Source organism: Polypterus senegalus, chromosome 10 (assembly GCF_016835505.1).
Source record: "Polypterus senegalus isolate Bchr_013 chromosome 10, ASM1683550v1, whole genome shotgun sequence".
Classification (NCBI taxonomy): Eukaryota; Metazoa; Chordata; class Cladistia; order Polypteriformes; family Polypteridae; genus Polypterus; species Polypterus senegalus.
The window spans coordinates 158118137-158139990 of NC_053163.1; the positions used below are offsets into that span (position 1 = coordinate 158118137).

The 21854-nt window shown below is 41.7% G+C and overlaps 1 long non-coding RNA gene across 1 annotated transcript; it reads left to right on the forward strand.

Moving 5' to 3' along the window:
- Window positions 1-722: 722 nt before the first annotated feature.
- LOC120537875 lies at window positions 723-21548 on the forward strand. Its single transcript, XR_005635405.1, has 3 exons — window positions 723-967; window positions 4874-5044; window positions 20222-21548. It is a non-coding gene; the product is annotated as an uncharacterized LOC120537875 (long non-coding RNA).
- The last annotated feature ends 306 nt before the right edge of the window (window positions 21549-21854 follow it).

Here is a 21854-nt window from a genome sequence, read left to right on the forward strand (position 1 = left end):
CTCCTGCAGCTCTCTTCTGCATGAGCAACTGTCTGTCTGTGTTGGACACCAAACTGGAGGGACCAAAAATATAACGAACCAAATTAGATTTTGTAATTTTGACATTTTGTTAAAGTTTCCTAAGGTGTAGTTATCTCCATACCCACCAGATCCACAGAAGAAGATGCCACCTTTTTGGAGGGCAGCACCAGAGGTTACTTATCTTACCTTACTTTTATTCTATGGTAATTAGTGCTCTCTTATTTTAATTCTTACTTTGTCTTTTTTCTCTTTTCTTCTTCATGTAAAGCACTTTGAGCTACATTATTTGTATGAAAATGTGCTATAGAAAGAAAGGTTTTTGTTGTTGTTGTTATCTTCTGTCCTGGGGAGCTGCAGGAGAGGCTCCACAAACATGAAGATCTCTGCTTGAACCCCTCTGCAGTCTAACTTCACGTCAATTTGCTATTTTAGGCTCCACCGTGAGTCGTGCTTTAAAAGTGGGACAATAGGAAGAAGAAGAAGAAGGCCATTGTTGTCACACTTGTCAGCTCACATTAAACATAATGAGCTGAAGAGATGCATTGTGGGGATGCAGGCTCACTCCTTAGCTGAAGGGCCTCAGCCAGCAGGGCTTCAGTTTCACTCCGTGGAGCACCTGATGCCTGCAAAGAACATCTTTAATTGAAGGTAAGCTGATCCGAGCGCATCTGCTTCTGTCTGTTTGGGGGCTGGGAATCTCTGGCACACATGGACCTTGGACTTCTCCTCAGTTTCATTTTCCACATTTCCTGCTGATTTGATTAACTTTGTAAATGATCACCTAACAAAGGAGACTCGGAGCACCAAGTCGGATTGGATGTTGGTGAACTCTCTTAAAGACTGCTGAGGGATATCATGACTCCAGAAGGCGCTGTATAAAAATATGGATGGATGGATTGTTGAGAGTCAGCATGTGGCGCCAATTCTTAAATGAACTACAAATCAGGTACGTCAGGGGAAGCAGGTGCATGAAATGTAAACAAAACTAATAATGACAGCATAAAATAAATGTGTCCACTGGTCTGTGCTATGAATTTGTTTTCTGTATGATTCCAATAATTGTGATCATTTTTATAGTCAAAATCTCTGAACTGGCACACTTGCCGTTCAAATACAACAGAGACATGCGAGGAGGTGCGAGAGCGATGAGCCTCACCTCCCCTCGGACTGCGCTCTCCCTCCCTTCACTCACGGGGTGCATGTCGCCAATATAAGGTTTGCAGACACGTTTATTAGACACCCTGACTTTCCACAGTCTGGCTAATATCTTTAATGAGTGTGTGTGACATAGTTAGTGTTGCTGATCGGACATAAAATCAGCATAAGGGCATAAGGTGAGGCAGACAGTACCGTGCCGCCCTGAAGAGCTAGATAGCGAAATCAGAAAGTCAAGTGCACTGCAGCGCTCCGTTTATTTTTATGTTTTGTTCCGAATGACTGCCAAAATGGAAGATTTAAGATTTTTAAAGCTAAAGGAAAATAAGGAGGACTTTTACAGGTCGGATAGGCGCATGGACTTCCTTTACAAATAAAGTGTAAGACCATAAACGGTTTTCAATTTTATAAAAGATGGGATCAGAATAAGAAAAGAAACAATCCAATACTGTATTTTAAAACTAAATGTTGACCTTAAATAAAATATTCTTTTTTTGTTCTTCTTATTCTTTTGTATTAATGTATTAAAATTGATTAAAGCATCAGAATTAAAATCATTTAAAAATAACTAAATATTTCATTTAAGGTCAAAATTACAATCCGTTTTTTTTTTTGTACAATACTCCATACTTTCATTTGTATTGAATGAGTGTGAATTGTGGAATTGCAACGGCGAATTTAGAACACATGGAGGGTGAGGAGCAAACGCGTTCTCTCCACTCTCTCTCTCTCTGTCGCCACTATAAATGTAACGTTCTTTCTTAAATATGCGCCTTACCTGTGTGTGTGTACAGAACGCTGAGGAGATATGAAACATTACCAGTATTTAATGTGCAGGCTGCCAACTGAGTAGTGAATGAGCGACTCTTTGGGGTTCATATATTTGTAAATGTCACTCTGAAGGAGTCACCAGCCATGGACATCAGCGCACGTCACTGCTACAAATCCCAGCAGCCCCCCGCGAGTACCTTACAATTGGTCAGCTTTGGAAGTTGTCGCTAAGGTTGCAGGGGGAAATGAGGTTTGGTGTAGACTTCAAAAGAGCCATAGAGGAGCCAGCAAGCCCAGTTGTCCATCTTTAATGTCTCATTATAGGACCACTACAGTTTCCCGAAGGTTACAGTTTCTGGATTTGTGTTCATGCCCTGTGACTGAGGTTCATGTGGTCTGATCAGAGTTGATGAAACATCTTCATCTGTGGAGCTCCCAGCACCTACAAGTTTTCCCCATCATCCCATCACAATCGGACACAACTTTACCTGTTGCACTGAAAGCTACTCACTTGGAACTTCTGCTTAATCATCATCTTCACTCCGCCACTGGCCGGTGTTTGGACTTTGGATCGTCGTGTTAATCGTTAATCTTTTTGTACTTAGTATTTAGTTCTGTTTTAGTTACCGACGTGGACACATTTATTGATGCCCCACCATCCACGAAAAAAGAAGAAGCCGCAGTTACTCTGAAATAACTTGAAACTGACAAAAGTCATCGACCCCCATTATTGTTTATTGTGTATTCAATACAAATCTAATTTTTCTTTAGAGTTTTCATTCTACAGAATATTTTAAATAGTGACACAAATGACAAAAATGATAGGACCCTTAACATAATACCAGCAAATTGTGCTTGCAAAAAATTTTGCAAGAATAAAAGCATTAATGAAATGATGATGAGGGAGAGAAGAACATCACACGTTACAATAAGAATGGAGATGATTTTAATAAGTAGTGACTTGTGAAAGGACTCAATATTAGAATAGTCCCATGATTAGTATCGGATGATATTATATATATATATATATATATATAATACTCTCTTTTCTGTTTCTTTTTCCGGTTTCTTTGTGGTGGAGGCCTGCGCCACCACCACCTACTCAGAGCATCATGATGCTCCAACAATGATGGACTGAAAGCCAGAAGTCTACGTGACCATCATCATCAGGTCCTTCCATGAAAACCCTAAATCCAAAGAGGACTGTTTGACTTATGTTAGGTAGATTGCCCAGAGGGGACTGGGTGGTCTCTTGGTCTGGAATCCCTACAGATTTTATTATTTTTTTCTCCAGCTGTCTGGAGTTTTTTTTTTTGTTTTTTCTGTCCACCCTGGCCATCGGACCTTACGTATTCTATGTTAATTAATGTTGACTTATGTTTATTTTTTATTGTGTCTTTTATTTTTCTATTCATTTTGTAAAGCACTTTGAGCTACATTTTTTTGTATTAATATGTGCTATATTAATAAATGTTGATTGACTGATGTTCTTATAGTCACATATTTACAATCCAAAAGTGTAACATGCAGGTTAACTGAACATTTTGGATAAGAAGGGAGATGCGGGGCACCTGTAAGTCAGCATGTGTGAAGTGTGGCCGTCAGTTAGTGTAGCATACCGGCATCTATAAGAATTGTCGGAAAATGCAATTTGTTGCATAAACGTTATTGTCAGCAAAAATATTCTCCTGTGCACAACCCGCAAGTAGCTATACGTTCAACTCGGGTTTCAATGTCCATCCATCCATTCTCCAACCCGCTATATCCTAACTACAGGGTCTCAGGGGTCTGCTGGAGCCAATCCCAGCCAACACAGGGCGCAAGGCAGGAAACAAACCCCAGGCAGGGCACCAGCCTTCCACAGGGCATGCACACACACTAGGGACAATTTAGAATCGTCAATGCACATAACCTGTATGTCTTTGGACTGTGGAAGGAAACCCACACAGATACGGGGAGAACATGCTCCAAAGGAAATGGAACCAATTGCATCATAAAATGTTGTAACTTGCCAGTGTTGTAATTTGTAACTCTGGTGTCAGCCAAAATAAGTAAATGTAAGCTACGGTTTGCAATACCACTCCATGCCAAGAGAGGGTGCTGTTGCTAACAGTACAAGAGTGGCATTTGGGTGTGGTAAGAAGGGCGACTGCCCCAGGCCCTGCTTTTGAAGTCCATGTGTCCCGTTCGAGCGGATTTGTCAAGTTATAGTCTCCAGTATAGATCAACCACGTCTCAAGACAGGCTTTGTGGTCTGGCAATCCTATCTGTCGAAAAAAGACATTGCAGATCCAGATTAGATTACAATGATGTCATCGACATCGATTTTACAATCAATCCAACCAGTAACAGCATTTGTGAATTTCCCCTTGGGGATTAATAAAGTAACTATCTATCTATCATATAGTGCCTTTATCTATCTATCTATCTATCTATCTATCTATCTATCTATCTATCTATCTATCTATCTATCTATCTATCATATAGTGCCTTTATCTATCTATCTATCTATCTATCTATCTATCTATCTATCTATCTATCTATCTATCATATAGTGCCTTTATCTATCTATCTATCTATCTATCTATCTATCTATCTATAATATAGTGCCTTTAATATCTATCTATCTATCTATCTATCTATCTATCTATCTATCTATCTATCTATCTATATATCTATCTATCTATCATATAGTGCCTTTCACATCTGTCTACCTATGTATAATATAGTGCCTTTATCTATCTATCTATCTACTGTATCTATCTATCTATAATATAGTGCCTTTAATATCTATCTATCTATCTATCTATCTATCTATCTATCTATCTATCTATCTTGATGTAACCGGCCCCATGTGGGGTTGGTCAGCCCTAGGCCCCGCCCACCCCTAAGGCCACCTCTGTCACAGTATTTCCTCTTCTTTCAGCTCCTCTGAGAAGACACCCAATGAGAGCATCTGACCCTGCCCACAGTGCCCTGTGAATGCCTGCCCCTTCAGCACAATGCCTATAAAAGCAGGACCTCCCTGGAAGGAGGCGTCTCATTTGGAACGGAGTACCCAAGCTGACCTGCTCTTCAGAGAGAATTCATACAAAAGGTAAAGTGAGGATCTTACAGCCCAAGTCTGTCTGTCCTTCTTTTGTGCCATCGAGCACTTATTTTTTTCTTGTTTTTCTGCCTTGCACTTAAGCAGGGAGCCCGGTTGGCACCCCGGCTATTGTTTTTGGACTCTTCAAGTCACTTGGCATTCACCCTGTGTTTACCATTGTAAGTGCCCTTTGATGAGAATTGTGGAGAAGGGTGCTTTATAAAATAAAGATGGGTCATCTTTTAGGAGGAGACTCGAATACTTCATGAGGGTCCATGGGGGGAGCCCCATGATAGGTGCAACACCCTGGAAGTCTCAGACGATTTCTGCATTTCTGTCACCCCTGGCTATAGTCTGCAGTGCCTTTCTTGTCCACCCACACTGACACACCCAAACAGTTTAACATTTTAAGGTGCGTGGAACAATGAAAGATTCCCCCCGGGGCTGGGGTGGCAGTTCATATGCTCGAATCTCCTTCCTTTGGCACCCCTGCTAATTTTAAGGTGCGTTTTGCACGCTGTCTGCTTCAACCTTGATGGTTCAAAAATTTAAAGAAGGATTAGAGCACCGGGTGTGAGATAATTGCATCTCAGATAAAACAAACTCCATACAGGAAGACCACCAGGTCAGTCACTTTAACTTCTGTGTCACACCGTGAGTAGCAGGCCCAATCACCACCAATGTAAATGTGTTGGGGGTCACAGCATGTATACTTGATAAAAATCTGTACCTTAACATGTCCTTCAAAGGAAATGAGCTAAGGACATCAAATCTCTGAACCGCACAATGAAAAAAAAATTAATGGGATTAACCCTATCCAATACATATATGAAAATATCAACATGTATGTGAAAATATCTTGTCTGTACAGGGTGCTTGTATGTAGGTACGAGATGTTTTCACGTATATACAGAATACTTTCACATATATGTTAAATGTTTTCAAGTACATATGGGATACCCGAAACATTACAAAAGTGTGCTTTAGGTATCTTGTACCTAAGTGAAATGATCTCGTATGTAAGTAAAAGTAACCCAAACATATGTGAAAGTATTCTGTACATATGAGATATTTTCATGTACGTACGAGAGTAGGGCTATCCCCATCATTTGTTTTCATTCTGTGGTTCAGAGCTTCCGTAAATCTCAGGTTGGAAGAAGAATTTATTCTATATTTGTATTATTTTAGTAAAGATTAGAAATGAACTTCACAGACCTGAACACCTCACCGGGGCTAAGAAGCACAAATCGATAACGACTGGGGTGAGCAGCATATCGATTACAAAAGATTTAATGTGCTACTTTAGTTGGGGTTTGAAAAACACTAGAAGATGTAACGTCGATGCTCACCCCTCGAATGATTCAGTACGTTGACATACAAAGCCCCATCTTTAATCCCTTAAACCAGAGCTTCCCAGACTCGGTCCTGGGGACCCCCTGTGGCTGCAGGTTTTTATTCCAACCAAATTCATAACCAGTGACAACACCTGATAGCACTGATCTCGTTTAATTAGCTTATATTTTTTTCTCTTTTTCTATATTCAGAAAAGCACAGCAGCATAAATTTTACATTTATAAGACTTTTAGAAATATTTCAGTTTTTGCTATAGATTTAAATGTTTAACTCTTTTTCTGTTGATTTCATTATATTTTGCTCTCTCTCTGTGATGTGATTTCTCAGTTTTTTTATTTTTAATAAATTGGCAAAAACCTCAAGTAAACTTTTTTCACGTTGTCATTATGGGGTGTTGTGTGTAGAATTCTGAGGAAAAAAAATGAATTTAATCCATTTTGGAATAAGGCTGTAACATAACAAAATGTGGAAAAAGTGATGCGCTGTGAATACTTCCCGGATGCACTGTATATATATACTGTATCTATGTGTATATATCTATATCTATGTGTATAATATAACCAAACAGTTTTCTAATTTTTACATTGTTAAAGAAAAACAGAACTTGAGAAATAACTTAATTAGCCCAGTAGTCCAATTAACAATAGAAGTTGGTTGGAACAAAAACCTGCAGCCACAGAGGGTCCCCAGGACCGAGTTTGGGAAGCACTGCCTTAAACTCCCCGCCTGGGCACATTTGCACGTGACAAAGCGTCTCGCATTCAGGAAGTGTTAGTGTAGGGTGCGAAGCTACAGATCATGTGATCACTCTTTGTTTTGACGTTAATCCCCGAAGAAAAACTATGAGAAATTAGATCACGAAATAGCAATAGTAACAGCTGGACTTTCATCATGAAGGGGTGGCGCAGTGGGTAGCGCTGCTGCCTTGCAGTTAGGAGACCTGGATTCGCTTCCCGGGTCCTCCCTGCGTGGAGTTTGCATGTTCTCCCCGTGTCTGCGTGGGTTTCCTCTCAAAGACATGCAGGTTGGCTGCATTGGCGATCCTAAATTGTCCCAAGTGTGTGTGTGCCCTGCAGTGGGCTGGCGCCCCGCCCGAGGTTTGTTTCCTGCCTTGCGCCCGGTGTTGGCTGGGATTTGCTCCATCAGACCCTCGTGACCCTGTGTTAGGCTATAGTGGGTTGGAAAATGACGGACTGACTTTCACCATAAAATAAAACTACAAGATAAAAATACACAATTTCGATACTACTATAAAAATGTTGACTTTAACCGTGAAACAGACGAGTTTTATCTTCACTGCGTTCCTATTTTTCTTCTTCTCTTTGGCTCTAATATGTTTTCTTAAAAACTGACCGCCTCATTTCCTTCAGATTTTGTTTAATTCCGCACTGTAGTCCTGTTTTTTTTTTTTTTTGTTTGTTTGTTTTTTTGCTTCTTCTTCCTCACTGCTTCGCATTTGGGCGCAGTCGCTACATGTTATGTTCCGTTCCTCCGCCCCGGTTCGATATCGATCGGTATCACATTTGGACCGTCGCATCACTTACTCTGTACTAAAAGGGGTCGTGCCGGTCAAGTCTTCCGACCTCCAAGGCTGTCAGCGGATGACGTTGGCGCTGTGGGAGTGGACCCCCCTTTGCAGAAGTGCACATGCCAGCCGCGACGTGCTGAGAGCGCGTGTTCTGCTCCCGAGCAAACAGATGTGGGCAGAGAGGGGTCAAAAGTACAAACGGGGGTTTTCAGGTACTCGTGCAACCATGGCAACAAAAAAAAAAAAGAAGGGAATTCCAGCAGTGCCGCTCTCTGCTCCAGTCTGGGCTCCAAGTGCTGCTCCTCCCTCCCGGCTCATCGTTATTTTTTTTTTAATACTTTCTCGTATACGAAGTATTGGGAAAGTACTGGAATCGTCCGAAGAGTTGATGTCGAATCTAGACGTTTTAGACCTCCCTGAATCCGAAAATACCATTTATGGAATTATGCGTGTGTGAATGTAAACACGATAACTTGAGAACACTTTCACTTAGGTCAAATTAAGTTTGCATACAAGTATTAGGTATAAAGCGTAGATTTCTATCAACTTTTGGGCTATTTCTGCTAACCGGAAGTGGTACTTTACCTTTTATTCAGCAGCTGCAGAGTCCAATTTATTCAACTTTACTTTTATAATAATTGTCCAATTTATTAATTTGATTTGTTGTTGATGGTTCTTTAATGTACATAATATAAAAATTTGTCATTGTCTTATGGTTTACTCCTCAAATATCCATCCCCATATCTGATCATACGAGAAAGTCCCGATTTTGCACCATCACCTGCATAACCTACAGTGTCGCTTGACTCGCGCCTTCTAACAAATGTGACCACACGTTGCGTTGGCATGAGCTCTGTGCACACCCCTGTGACTCTGATTGGCCAGTTTGGTTATTACGTATTTCACTAAACTCGTATCCATTAGTCTTCTGGTTTCGAAGTTGGCGAATTTATGAAAAAAGTGGAAATATGTGAAGGACAAATGCATTCACCTACGAAAGAAAATGTGTAGCAAGGGGAGTGTTGATCCTGAAGAAGAAGAAGAACTGCGTGCTGCAAAAACCAGCAGTTAGTGTACCGGGATGCAGCGCGGCAATGCAGAAATATAAACTTCTACAGAACTGGCTTCAAGCAAAAGTATTAATCCGGCTTTGCCTTACTGTTGAGGTATATGTTGTCAAAAACACACCTCAGATCCAATGTATTTCATCACTGATTCCTGGCACTTTTTCTTCTGCAGGTTTAAGGACACATTCCCGTTCAGCTGTCTGTTCAAAGATAATGTTGTAGATGGAATTTTCATGAAAATAAGGAAGTAAAATAACACAAAACTATGTACGCATTTGAAGCTGTTTAGTGCAGCTGCATAGTCCGGTTTATTAAGCTTTACTTTTATAATAATTGATGAATATATGATTAATTTGATTTATTGTTGATGGTTCTTTAATGTACATAATATAAAAATATAATCCTTGTCGGTTTACTCCTCAAATATCCATTCCCCATATCTGAGCACACGAGAAAGTCGAGGGGAGACCAATCCCGATTTTTTTTAACAACAACGTGCATTTCAGCCTGCAGCTTCAACAAGCCCCGATATTTTGCAGTGTGGACGAGGGTGACTATAAAAGGCACGATAGGACGCTCGCGGACCATCGTCTTGGGATCGAGCCCCGCAGCAGGTCGTCGTCTGTCTCGGGTCGCCTTCAGTTTTTCTTGACAACCCAAAGACTTGCGATGGCGCTTATGAGACGCCCTGAACGTCGCCGTGTGCGTAGAGCGGATTCTGTTTATTAAGTTAGAGACCCTGAACTGGATTCTGGTCTAGAATATTATTGAGATTTATCGTCAAATGTGTGTTTTTAGACAGACCCCACCCCACACCCCCGTATATTACATCAAAACCCGGCATATCTTCAAATGCATTATATAAGTCACTATATTATATAAATTCCTAACATCAAAACAACATGGTGCTAGTTGGAGATGGGCACTATCTATATATACTGTATATAAAATTCTTTTCGCGTTTGAAACGGAAATTGCGTATGATCACAGAACATATAATACAAGAACTAATCACTTCGTTTGTGGACACCATTTTTATATCGTCTTTACGAATCGTTATTATTTGTGTAAGAGTTATTTTACTGATATTGAAAAGAAGTAAACACAAACACGCCGATCTATCCCATGGAAGTGCGCCCCGCGTCGCCCTCTCCCAGTCCACCTCTCTGGACTCCAGCGCTGAGCCGTCCGCCGCCAGGCGCGTTCTGACAGAGAACTTTTATTTATTCGTCCACGTGACTGTCGCAGAAACTGCCACATTGTAACTTTTTTTTTAATTGACAGTACTTGATAGTAGAAGAGATGAAGAACACAGCTTTGCGTTTGAGTTAAGCACGGAAGGGCAGCGTCCACATTTCTCAGAATACTTTTTCTCTTAAATCACAGGCACGTAATGCAACATTGTCAAGCAGGTAGTTTACCCGAAGCCACTGCAGTAGTACTCAATGTATCTTTACTTCTTAAATGTTAATGTTTTACTGTTTAATAATTTATACACTTCGCATATATCATTCAACTTCCTTTATCAAAACGTTTTACTACTTAATAACTTATTTTACATTTTATTTTTTTCCCTTCCACTCAGTGAGCGAAGCCACTGGGTAATCAGCTAGTCTTCTTATATAATGCGCTACCGTGGCTGTTGGTTTGTCTGTCCAGGATTTTAAATCACCTGTAGCTCACAAACCGTTTCACCTATTGACTTGAAATGTAGTACACATATACTACGTGACGTCTACTATCCGCTTTCGGGTGATGATTTTTATTCCTCTTTTTATTTTTATTTTATGTGATTGTAGAATCAACTCTCGGCAGCGCGCAGCAGGGCGGCAGTGCGGCGCAGGCGTATGGGCACCGTTCTCATTCCCTGCCACCTTCGGTAATCATTTCTTGAGGCAGATTGAAGACTTTAGTGCCAGCTTAAGTGAAAAATTAAAGAAAACGTACTAAGTAATTGCAACACAAAGAAAAGATGCCGACGAAAGAAAAGAATCAGCAGGCGCTATAGGGTGGAGAGAAGAAGAGCTGCTCAGGAAGGAAGGAAGCATCAGCCTCTGAGCAAACGAATGATAAACAGAGACAGAGAAAGAAAGAGGATGAAAACTAGGAATACTTAAGTCAAGCGTATTCGTTGCACGTTATCGTTCAATACGCCGTTACTGGTATTATATAAATTCCTAACTTCAAAACAACATGGTGCTAGTTGGAGATGGGCACTGTCTTCTTATATAATACATACCGTGGCTGTTCGTTTGTCTGTCCAGGATTTTAAATCACCTGTAGCTCGCAAACCTGTTCACCTGAAATTTGGTACACATAAACTACGTGACCTCCACTATCCGCTTTTGGGCTGACGATTGACCTCAAAGGTTATTCCTCATTTTATTTTTATTTTATTTTATTGTAGAATCAACTCTCGGCAGCGTGCAGCAGGGCGGCCGTGTGGCGCATGCGTATGGGCGCCGTTCTCATCCCTGCCACCTTCGCCATCACTTCCCTACCTCTTCATATCGTAAATCACTCTTGAGGCAGATTGAACACTTAAGTGCCAGCTTGAGTGAAAAAGAAAACGTACTAAGTAATTGCAACACAAACACGGACTTAATCAGTTTTAACGCGAAAAGATGCCAACGAAAGAAGAGAAGAAGCGGGCCGCTAGGGTGGAGAGAAGAAGAGCTGCTCAGGAAGGAAGGAAGCATCAATCTCTGAGCAAACGAATGCTAAACAGAGACAGAGAAAGAGGATGAAAACTAGGAATGCTCAAGGCGAGTGGATTCGTGTGGTGCGCCGTTACTGGTGTCATATAAATATCTGACTTTAAATGTCTTAAAATGTCTTATGTTCATAGATTTTTAGGCTTATAGGGTGAATTAGTCATTGAAAAGCACTATATAAAATAGATGCTTGATATTTAAACTATAAACATTTAAATATGCTATGTTACATTATATTAGATGGAGAAAGAGATTACATTAAATAAAGAGCTGATGTTCAAACTGCATATCTTCAGATACATTACATTAGTTGGGGAAAGGCATTATATTATATAAATGAATACCTTCAAACCAGTCAGTCAGTCATTGTCCAACCCGCTATATCCCAACACAGGGTCACGAGGGTCTGCTGGAGCCAATCCCAGCCAGCACTGGGCACAAGGCAGGAACAAAGCCCAGGCAGGGCACCAGCCCACCACAGGACACACACTAGGGACAATTTAATATCGCCAATGCACCTAACCTGCATATCTTTGGACTACGGGAGGAAACTGGAGCTCCCAGAAGAAACCCACACAGACACGGGGAGAGCATGCAAACTCTGAGGACCTGGGAAGCGAACCCGGGTCTCCTAACTGCGATGCAGCAGCGCTACTCACTGCGCCACCGTGCTGCCCACCTTAAAAACAGTATATCTTTAAATACATGGAGTTGGAGAAGGACACTACATTATTTACAATGCCATGCAAAAGTCTGGGACCCCTTTACTTAAAATCTCTTTTACATGAACTGATCGCCGAAAGGCATCAACTTCATAGTGACACATTACTTTAATATTTTAAGTAAGATTATATTTTTATTTAATAAAAAAAAGAAAAGGGACTGAAGCAAAAGTCTGGGCCCCTGACACGCAGGTGAATGTCACAGCTCGTAAACACTTTTTGTAGCCCGTTAAGAGTCTTTCAGTTTTCTTACTTGGGGTATTTTCACCCATTCGTCCTCCAAAAGGATTCCAGTTCTGTGAGATTCTCGGGCCGTCCTGCCTGCGCTGCTCTTTTGAGATCTCCACAGATTTTCAATGACGTTTTTGTCTGGGGGCCGTGAAGGCAAAACCGTCAGCTTGAGCCTCTTGAGGTGTTCCATTGTAGATTTGGAGGGGTGTTTGAGATCGTTATCTTGTTGTAGGACCCATCCAACTTTTTTACCAATGTTATGATGTTTGCTTCCAGAAATTGCTGGTATTTATTTGAATCCATTGTTCCCTCTACCAATCACATGTCCCCTGTACCACTGGCTGCAACACAAGCCCAAAGCCTGATCGATCCACTGCCATGCTTAATAGCTGGAGACGTGTTCGTTCTTTTCCTAGAATTCAGCCCCCTTTTGTCTCCCATTGCACATTGTGGCCACAAAGTTCTATTTTGATCTCCTTTGTCCACAGGACTTGTTTCCAGAATGCATCAGACTTGTTTAGATGTTGTGGCAGACGGCTGGGGATTCTGCCCAGCCTGGATGCCTGGAAGGTGGGAGGACCGGGAGAGGGACAATACCTCCCTTGGGACATGCAAGGGCAGCCGCCCTAGTTTGCTTGGGGGCCACAGGATCAGAGCTTGGAAGCTCAACCCTGTTGGGGCCTGTGATTACAGAGCCTTGGACTGCAGCACTTCTGCCACACCAGGAGGTGCTGCCGGAAGATCATCACGGAGCACCTGGAGTACATCCGGGGCATTACAAAAGGGGCCAACTCACTGTATTAGCGGAGCGGGAGTCGGGAGGCAGAGGACGGAGCTTGTGAGTAGAGGAGTAGAGGTGGCAGAAGACCAGAGGAAAGAGAAAAGAAAGAAGGGATTGTGAGCAATTTCTAGGTGTTTAGTGCATTGTGTGGTGTTGTGAGACCATAAAGGAAATTAAATGTGTGTGATTTTGGACATTTGTGGTCTCTCTGTCTGTGTAAAAGGGCTGAACCTCCACAATTTTCATTTGCAAAGTTCAGGTGCTAAATTTTGTGGCGAGGACACAGGAGAGGTTTTCTTCTGCTGACTCTACCTTGATTTTGGTCATCCTATGGTTTTCCTGAAGTCTCCAATGGTTTGATTCTTCTTTTGTAGCCTCATGATGGCTTCCTTGACTTTCACTGACACAGCTCTTGTCTTCGTGTTGAACAACGGCAGCTACAGACTCCAACGGGTAGAAGCAAGCCGAGGTATCTTATGAAGCCATGAAACCCACCTGAGGAATCACAAATGCCTGTGACGCCAATTGTCACAAAGATTATGGTGCCCTGAAATTGGGGGCCATGCAGAAGAAGTCAGTCATTTTTTCACAGGGTCGTTTTTGGGGTACTGGAGCCAATCCCAGCTAGCATAGTGTGCAAAGCAGGACAAACCCTGGACAGGGCACCAGTTCATCACAGGGCAGTCACACACACAACCACACACTAGGGCCAATTCACTATTTCCAGTCCACTTAACCTGTATGTCTTTGGATGGAAACCTGTGCCACCAGAAGAAACCCACACAGACACAGGGAAAAGATGCAAACTCCATGCAGAGAGAACCCGGGAAGCAAACGCTGGTCTCCTTACTGCGATGCAGCAGCACTACTACTGCACCACCTTGTAGAAAAAGTATGTCATCGAAATGTACACAAATCCCCTTAAACGAAGACTGGAACTGTGCACTTTAATCACATCGGAATTGTTTGATTTGTAAGTTTAAACTGTGGAGCAGAGGGGGACATCAAGGAAAAACGTGTCTTTGTCTGAAACGTTATGGAGGACACTCTATATACAGACTTATGAAAACACAAAAAGAACAAAGTAGAGATTGAAACACAAACACAAATGGAAACCAACAATATCTGTCTGTTAATTAACTGATCAGCTATGGCCAGTTGACAATGGAGGAAATCTATACTAATAAAAGGCAAAGCCCTTACTGACTGACTGACTCATCACTAATTCTCCAACTTCCCATGTAGGTAGAAAGCTGAAATTTGGCAGGCTTATTCCTTACAGCTCACTTACAAAAGTTAAGCAGGTTTCATTTCGATATTCTACACGTAACGGTCATAACGGTCGATAACAGTCAACAACGTCCGCCATGTTGAACTTTCTTATTTATGGCCCCATCTTCACGAAATTTGTGAACTTCCCTGCGTTAACCGAAACCGATGTACGTACTTATTTCGATGGTATGACGCCACTGTCGGCCGCCATATTGAACTTTCTAACGTCACCAATTTTCCGACTTCCCGTGTAGGTAGAAGGCTGACCCCATCTTCACGAAATTTGGTAGTCGGCTTCCCTGCACTAGCCAAAACCGATGTACGTACTTATTTCAGTGGTATGACGCCACTGTCGGCCGCCATATTGAAATTTCAAAACGTCCCTAATTCTCCAACTTCCCGTGTAGGTAGAAGGCTGAAATTTGGGAGGCCCATTCCTTACAGCTTACTTACAAAAGTTAAGCAGGTTTCATTTTGAAATTCTACGCATAATGGTCAACAACGTCCGCCATATTGAACTTTCTTATTCTTGGCCCCATCTTCACGAAATTTGGTAGGCAGCTTCCATGCGCTAACCAAAACCGATGTAAGTATTTATTTCGGTGGTATGATGCCACTGTCAGCCGCCATATTGAATTTTCAAAACGTCACTAATTCTCCAACTTCCCGTGTAGGTAAAGGGCTGAAATTTGGTACTTATTTCGGTGGTATGATGCCACTGTCGGCCGCCATATTGAACTTTTAATGGGAACTGATGTACGTACTTATTTTGTTGGTATGACACCACTGTCGGCCGTCATATTGAACTTTCCAACGTCACTAATTCTCCAACTTCCCGTGTAGGTAGAAGGCTGAAATTTGGCAGCTCATTCCTTACAGCTTACTTACAAAAGCAGGTTTCTTTTCGAAATTCTACGCGTAACTGTCATAACGGTCAACAATGTTCGCCATGTTGAACTTTCTTATTCATGGCCCCATCTTCTAGAAATTTGGTAGGCGGCTTCCCTGCGTTAACCGAAACCGATGTACTTACTTATCTCGGTGGTATGATGCCACTGTCGGCCGCCATATTGAACTTTTCAACAGTCTTTGTTACCTATGGGCCCATCTTCAAGAAATTTGGTACGCGGGTTCCCAACGCTAACTGAATCCTACTTACGTACATATATACGTCCATAGCCTGCAGCTCGGTCACCATGTGAGGTGGCGTTGGGTCCCCCATCCCAACGCCTCCCACGTTGTTGGCTGCCTGCCTATATAAGTCCGTCTGTCGCTCCGGTCTCTACATTCCCTTCCTTGCTTTGCCACAAGATTCATGTCTCCCTGCTGATAACTGCAGCCTTTTTGTTTAATCCACAGCTTCTCCGCTGTTTTATTGTTCATTTATTCCGATTATAGTTATTGTGTAGGTATTTTAGACTTACTTTACATTTCTCAGGTACCCATTTCCTTTATCATTCCAACCGTACCCCCATTACCATATCTATCGAGGTGATCACCATCGATCAAAGAACTGTCACTTACCGAGTGGTTTCCATGCCCGGAGATGGCACCTGCCTTTTCCATTCTCTTTGTTACATATTGCACGGCCATATCAGGCTCCCTCTTGATATCTGGAGGAACATTGTGTCTTATGTATTGAATGACTGGACAGGTTCAAGGTGTGGACTGATGACGGTACAGGAGATAATTAGACTACACAGGAGCACTAGAAGAGTGAAATGCTTAAGCCCTTCACCTATGGTTCTGCATGTGAGTTGATGGCTGCCGCTGAATTGTTCGGTTGTCGCTTTCAAGTGTACCGAAATGGCCAAATATTTTACACCTTTCGACAACTGCCAATGCCTCTTAAACATCTTAGATTGACAGGTGACGATTTCAGTAGTGGACACTTTGATGTTTATGAATGTTTAAACCGATTATGACAGCAGCAATCCAAGCTGTGAGATCTGAAACAAGATTACTGTTCACATGGCCGACTGTACGTTACATGCTCAAGAGTAAGCTCAGTGCACAGCTTGGTCATATTACAACCGGAGGGCCGAACTCGCAATGTGGTATACAAAGAGATCCTTAGCAAATAATTATTGGTATATTTTCCCTCTGGCATATATATATATATATATGCCAGCAACACTCGTAACAATGACAAAACAATTACATTGACAATCATGTTATGTTATTTTTAAAATGTTTCCTTTTCGTTTTCATAACTTTTTTAACACACTACTTCTCCGCTGTGAAGCGCGGGTATTTTGCTAGTTCAAATAATAAAAGAGAAAATTAAAAAGAAAGTCGCAGTCTTGGAGAACCTGGCTGCCTACCCCCCGGTTGGTCCTTTTATAGTGGAGTCTGTGCTGGCCGTCCAATCAGATGAAAGAATCTTTCCATTGGATGATTCAACACTCCTTTATTTGAGAAAACGTTTCAATATGCAAGCGAACAGTCTGGCAGCAGAGCATGGGCACCAAGTGTCCCATCAGGATACCGAGAAGAGAAACTTAAAAGAGCAGGTTTAGTTACAGTTTATAAAGATTGTGATAGTTACATTTCTCAACAAGTGACTAACAAACAGATGTGCAGTGTACATGGCTAAACAGCAGCTCTAGTCAGGGTGTGCTAAACTGAAATTGCGAGTCTTCATCCTGGGTTTATAGCTGAGACTGAAGGGGCATCTCTTATAGTAGCGGGCAGACCATACCACCACTTAGGAACCCTGAAACTAAAAGCTTGAGCTTTCACATTTGTTTTATTAATCTTTGGAGGGCTGGCATCTTGAGATCTCAATGTGCGCTCTGGTTTGAAGATAGCGATAAGTTCAGATAAGCAAGCAGGGCCTCGGACATTAAAGGGTTTTTAACTTAGACAGAGAATTTTTAAATTAGCCCTAAACTTAACCGGGAACCAGTGTATGGGTGTGAGAGCTGGAGTTATGTATTCAGACTTTCTAGTTCTTGTAATGATTCCTGCAGCAGCATTTTGGGTTAAATGAAAGCTGCTTAAAAGTGATTTGAGCCATCAGTGAAAAACAAATATTCATTCTCATAATCTAAATGAACAAAAATGCACAATTGTCATCTGGAAAATAATAAGTTCTCCCCTACATTTATCAGCACTTCAAATTCATTGAATTAGAATCAGGTGATCCAGATGAGGTACCAATGATTAGAATCTCCTTAGGGAGTCTGCAGCCGTACATGACTGTCTGATTTAAACCGCAGATTCTGAGGGTTTGGTGTTTTCTTTGCTATTGACATATGCGGTGTCATCGTGCCAAGATCAAAAGACCTCTCTGAGGAAGAAGGTGGTGGATGCCTAGGAGTCTGGCAGGGGATTTTAAAAGATCATCAAATTGTTTGAAATCAATTTTTTTACCGTAAGGAAAATCATATACACATAATTCCAAACTCAAAAGACTGCTAATTTGTCCAGGACTGCCCAGGCTGGCAATTTCTGCCAAAGAGCTTGACTGTTTGATACTAAAGGAAATCTCCAAGAACTCCAATATTTTATTGAGGGTACCATTAGGTAACTCTTGCAAAAGTTGTTGTCACCATGAATGCATCTACAATCAGAAAGAGATTGAATACATTTGATGTGCATTTGAGGAAAAGACTCTGCTGTCCAAGAAGAACAAGATGACAGTTTGACATTGAACATCTAGGCATAGCCCAGGCCTTCTGGAACAATGTGCTCTGGACAGATGAATCAAAGATTGAGTTGTCTGGCCACAGTAACAGTAGACATGTCTGATATCATTTCAGGAGATGAACGACCTACCAACTGTGAAGCCTGGTGGTGGAGATGCTCTGGCTTTGGGCTGCTTAGCTGCACTCGAAGTCCCGGGAAGCTTGCAGTTATCGGAGTCAGCTATGAATTCTGCATCGTATCAAAGAGTGCAGGAGGAGAATGTGAAGTTAAACCGGAAATTACCTTTGCAACACGATAATGAGCTGAAGCACACTAGAAAATACACCAAGGAATGGCTCAAGAAGAAGAAATGGAGAGTTATGGACTGTCTGAGTTCAAGCCCTGGTTTGAATCCCACTGAAATGTTGAGACAGACAGGACATGCAAGAAAACCCATAAACGTCTTGACACTGAGGGTATTTTACATGTAGCAGAGGGCAAAAATACCACTGAGTCGATGTCAGAGACTGGTGGGCAGTTATGCAAAACACCTACATGAAATAACTTCTGCTAAAGGGGCAATGCCAGCTTCTCTGGCCAGGGTGGTCTTATTTTTTCCACATTAGATCATTACATCTCTTGATACATTCATTCAATCCTTAAAATCCTTAATCCTTAAAATATGCAATCCTTAGGACATATATTCTAAGGCGAACAAGGGGCAGAAACAGTCACAGCACATAAAATATGTAGCAACCGTTACACAATAAATGATTGAAAGGGCAAATTTCCCTTGTATTTTTATTCAGGTGTATCCCCTTTACTTGTAGGGACTGTTTGCCTGTTCAAATATGTTGAAAAATTCAGTCATTTCCATGGGGTGCACTTACTTTTTCACATGACTGTCTTATGTGGCTGAAAAGGCAGAACTCTCCAATCCACCACCATGAATAAATGAGAAATGCAAATCTGTCGGAGTCAGCTGCTGCCACATTAGTGCTTTTCATGAAGAAATTACCATCCCAGCAGGCTCTGGGGCATACTATGACATCTATGGCCAGACCTAAGAGAAACGCTGCTCAGATGTGTGCAGGCAGTAAGAAGGAGCTGAACCATGTGGAGCAGTTGGCTATAAATCTGGCATGAGTGGTTTAGCTTGAGAGTCTGTGGGATTAAACACTTGACCAGTAGCGTTTACAATGCCTGCTCCACTGTTTAAGTCCATCAGTCTGGATGTGTGGCTGCCGACAACCCTCATGAAGTTTCCTGGCTTTGAGTTGCTGATGGAGTTGAAAAAAAGTGAGTACAGATGGTGCTGCCTGTGACCCCCAAGTGAGTACGCAGATGTGAAGCAAACAGAATGTGAACGTGCAGGCAGTGGACGTGGCATATGAAAGGAGCTATAGAAGTTTAGAATAGCGGTGGCTACAATGTTGGAAGGCGGCCGAGGAAGGAGATGGCAGTTACGACATGAAGTAAGAAACAATGCATAACTCAAAATGATGGTGTTGTGATTACTGACACAAAATGGCCAAAGTGGTTTGAGGCCTCCAGAAATAAGCTAGTGTCACATGTCTGTGGGTCATCCTCAGGGCTCCTCTAAGGTGTACGAGAGGAGGTGCTATCGCTAATTGTGCCCTCAATAAATTCCATCAACAGCACTGTGAAGATGCCCGGTGAGGGCACCTGACTCCGCCCCTTCCGGTCTCACGCCTCTAAGTCACGAGGTCAACTGAAAGAGGAGTCACTGAGGAGCTCCTGTGTGATTGACCTAAAAGATGCATAACCTGAAGCCTGAATTTGGCTTCTTTTTTGTTTTAGTTTATTTTAATGCCTCCATGCCATTGAGCGCTTGTAATTTTCTTGTTTTATTTTATTTGATGACTAGGTTTGCAGCCCTACATTTACTGAAGAGGACTTGTGATTCCTCACTCGACCACACCAGGAAGCAGACCAGAATCTCCACCAGCCCGCCCAGGAAGGGTGCACACAGAAATCTCCATAAATCAAAAAGTAAAGGGTATAAACTCTAAAGAAAAAGCCTTTGACTTAAGCACAAAGCAATCCCAAGAAATTGTTATAAATAAAAATATTTATTTAACAAGAAACTCAACAAAAAATGTTGCCAACGGGCTATCTAAATACAACAAATTTTGAAACACAATCCTTAAATCACTTGCAAATTAGTCAAAACAGAGCAAATATACAAAGAAGAAAGCAACATTCACAAAAATGACCAAACTCCACCAAAGCACAAGCAAAATGAACCGCCTCGGGACTTCACTTCCCTGTTTGCCTTTATTGTCTGGGGGCGGTCCCTTAAAGATGATTGACAGGTGACCCTGCCTCTTGGGGATCCACCCACAAAGTACACGCAACATGAGAGAATTGAATAATCTGCATAGAGACTAAATGATAACCAAATGGAATACAATTAACAGAAAATATCTAATTAGAAAAATAATAAATTAACAGAAACAGAACAATAGGTTAAAAACATATGTGCCACTTAAAACGGCACCCTTGGCATTCATCTGTGTCACCTAACAGATTGATGGGCTCTGCGTCATTCATTCTTACACATGAAATACATATCCTGGCCAATTAAATCCCCTGGGATTCAATGTTGTATAACATTAAATGTGAAAACTTTCATGGGGGTGAAGATGTTTTATGGACACAAAACGTTTACAGTGGGCAACTTCAGTGCCAAAAACTGAACTCACGTCTTGGAGAGGTGAGACTGCACTGCTGGCCACTTTGACGTGAAATGTATAAATGCAAAAATAATGAAGATGCTCTTCCTACACAGCCGACCATCTCGTGTTTGTTTGTTTGTTTGCAAATCGAGTGCCTCATTCCCGACAAATTTCTAGGAAGCTCAGCCATTTGTCATACTGTTCCGAGGTCAGCGTTATTTTTGGCTGACGGGAAGTTAGCGACACAAGGGCAGGCACTCTTTGCTCTAAGCTGCTGACTCGGTTCCTTTAGGACAATGCTCAGCACAGCCATCGCGTGACTTGAAGCAAAGCGATAAGAGCTTCTGCAAAGTTTCCAGAAATTCAACAGGAATCTTTTTTTTTTTATTTTCCTAATGGCAGGATTCCCAGCTTTAGTTGAAAGTAAAACAGAACAGGCTGAGAGGCAGGACGTCCTGCTTGCTGGAGAGCAAAGTCCTGGGGTTTAAGGAGGACTAGCAAAGGGTCATCCATGAAGAGCAGGCTGTGCATAACTTTCTCTCTCTTTCTATATATATCTATCTATCTATCTATCTATCTATCTATATATATATATATATATATATCTATATATATCTAAATATATATCTCTCTATATATATATATATCTATATCTATATATATATCTATCTATATATATATATCTATATCTATATATATATATATATTGTGGAGCTGACCCAGACACAGACAGGCGGACATGTTGTAAATCACCTCCACACGTTTTATTATATACACTATTTACAATAATAATGGTCACTCAGACCCAGTCCAAACCCCAAC